Source organism: Mirounga leonina, unplaced genomic scaffold (assembly GCF_011800145.1).
Source record: "Mirounga leonina isolate KUSES-001 unplaced genomic scaffold, KU_Mleo_1.0 Mir_166, whole genome shotgun sequence".
In the NCBI taxonomy this organism is placed as follows: Eukaryota; Metazoa; Chordata; class Mammalia; order Carnivora; family Phocidae; genus Mirounga; species Mirounga leonina.
Window position 1 is genome coordinate 12,589,674 of NW_023270418.1, and position 2,688 is coordinate 12,592,361.

Below are 2,688 nucleotides of genomic sequence, written 5' to 3' on the forward strand. Positions count from 1 at the left end.
TCACTAAATTCATATCTAACAGTAATCACCCTGAATGTAAGTGGACTAAATGCTCCAATCAAAAGACATAGGGTATCAGAATGGATAAAAAAAACAAGACCTATCTATATGCTGCGCACAAGAGATTCATTTTAGACCTAAACTCACCTGTAGATTGAAAATGAAGCGATGGAGAACCATTTATCTATGCTAATGGATGTCAAAAGAAAGCCAGGGTAGCCATACTTATATCAGACAAACCAAATTTTAAAACAAAGACTGTAACAAGAGATTAAAAAAAAGGCACTATATCATAATAAAGATGTCTATCCAACAAGAAAATCTAGAAATTGTAAATTTTTATGCCCCCAACTTGGGAGCACCCAAATATATAAATCAATTAATAACAAACATAAAGAAACTCACTGATAATAATACAATAATGGTAGGGGACTTTAACACCCCGCTTCTAGCAAAGGACAGGTCATCTAAGCAGAAAATCAACAAGGAAACAATGGCTTTGAATGACACACTGGACCAGATGGACTTAATAGATATATTCAGAACATTTCATCCTAAAGCAGAAAATACACATTCTTTTCGAGTGCACATGGAAAATTCTCCAGGATAGATCACATACTGGGTCACAAATCAGGCCTCAACAAGTACAAAAAGATTGAGATCATACCATGCATATTTTCAGACCGTAACACTATGAAGTCAACCACAAGAAAAAATTTGGAAAGACCACAAATACACGGAGGTTAAAGAACATCCTATTAAAGAATGAATGGGTTAATTAAAGAAGAAATAATTTAAAGAAGAAATAAAAATTACATGGAAGCAAATGAAAATGAAAACACAATGGTCCAGAACCTTTGGGATGCAGAGGGAAGTACATAGCAATAAAGGCAAACCTTAAGAAGCAAGAAAAGTCTCAAATATACAACCTAATGTTACTCCTAAAGGAGTTAGAAAAGCAGCAAATAAAGCCTAAAGCCAATGGAAGAAGGGAAATAATAAAGATTAGAGTGGAAATAAATTATATAGAAACAAACAATAACAACAAAACAACAGTAGAATAAACCCATGAAACTAAGAGCTGGTTCTTTGAAAGAATTAATAAAATTGATAAACCCTTAGCCAGACTTATCACAAAGAAAAGAGAAAGGACCCAAATATATAAAATCACAATGAAAGAGGAGAGATCACAACCAACACCACAGAAATACAAACAATTATAAGAGAATATTATGAAAAAGTATATGCCAACAAATTGGGCAATCTGGAAGAAATGGACATATCCAAGTTCAATTCAGTGGCAAAAACGGAGCCTGATCTTGGGTTTCCTGAATGCCAAGTCAGTGCTCTTTTCATTCACCTTCTTTCCATTTCCCCAGTTGTGGGTAAAGGTTTTCCTATTCTCCAGTTAAGGTTGTGTTCTCCATCCGATGTAGTAGTTTTGAGCTTACGCTATGGTGTCAGACAGACCTGAGTCTCTGCCACTTCTCAGCAGTGTGTCATTGAGGAGATCATTCACATTCTTTGAGTTTTGGTTTCTTCACATGTACCTACGAATAATAACAATAGTACCTGTTTCATGGAGTTTATGTAAAGATTAAATGACATAATATTTAATATGTAAGATAAAACCCTAGGACATAAGCTTCAATAATGTTAACTGGCCTTATCATTTTTTTTTAAAGATTTTATTTATTTATTTGACAGAGAGAGAGACAGCAAGAGAGGGAACACAAGCAGGGGGCAGTGGGAGAAGGAGAAGCAGGTTTCCTGCCTAGCAGAGAGCCTGATGTGGGGCTCGATCCCAGAACCCTGGGACCATGACCTGAGCCAAAGGCAGACGCTTAATAACTGAGCCACCCAGGCGCCCCTAATTGGCCTTATCATTATTTCTGCCTGGCTTCTGGAGATCTAACATCTTTCTTTGCCTTGCTTTATCCTCAGCTTTGGCTTCTCATTCAGACTGGGAAATTTGATTCCTGAGAGTTCATTTTAATCTGCTTACTCAAGCTCAAAGTGTTGACCAGCAAATGGAAAGAACACTGTGATTTGCCCTGGTACACACCATAGAGGCATTTCCTTGCATCTCATAGTTATTCAATACGTAGACACAACCGCATACATAATTACATAAAATGGAGGACCGTTCATTCGTGCCTGAGGTATCATTAACACCATGTGATCAGGAAGACAGTTTTTCTTTGTTGTTGTTGTTTTTAATTTGTGGTTTATTAAAAATATGGAACGCTTCACGAATTTGCATGTCATCCTTGCGCAGGGGCCATGCTAATCTTCTCTATATCGTTCCAGTTTTAGTATGTGTACTGCCAAAGCGAGCACGACAGTTTTTCTTTGAAGGCAGTAGTTCTAATAGGGTTATCCCTCTTTTACAAATACAAATACTTTATAACATCTCCTTTATTATCCTGAGATAAAATTCATTAGTACAATAAATCGTTTACACATATAATAAACAATGAAGGCCCCAACTTCAACATAAAAGAGAAATGAAGGGAATGTATTTTATAATAAAATGTGTATTTCAGGGGCACCTGGGTGGTTCAGTCAGTTGAGCATCTGACTCTTGATTTTAGCTCAGGTCATGATCTCAGGGTCATAGGATCAAGCCCCATGTCAGGTTCTGTGCTCAGCACAGTCTGCTTCTCCCTTTCCCTCTGCTCCTCCCCC

General features: G+C 37.1%; 1 non-coding gene across 1 annotated transcript; it reads right to left on the reverse strand.

Annotated features, from left to right (window-relative positions):
- Positions 1–2,233: 2,233 nt before the first annotated feature.
- On the reverse strand, positions 2,234–2,340 carry LOC118016373. The gene has a single exon (XR_004680794.1). It is a non-coding gene; the product is annotated as a U6 spliceosomal RNA (small nuclear RNA).
- Positions 2,341–2,688: the final 348 nt, after the last annotated feature.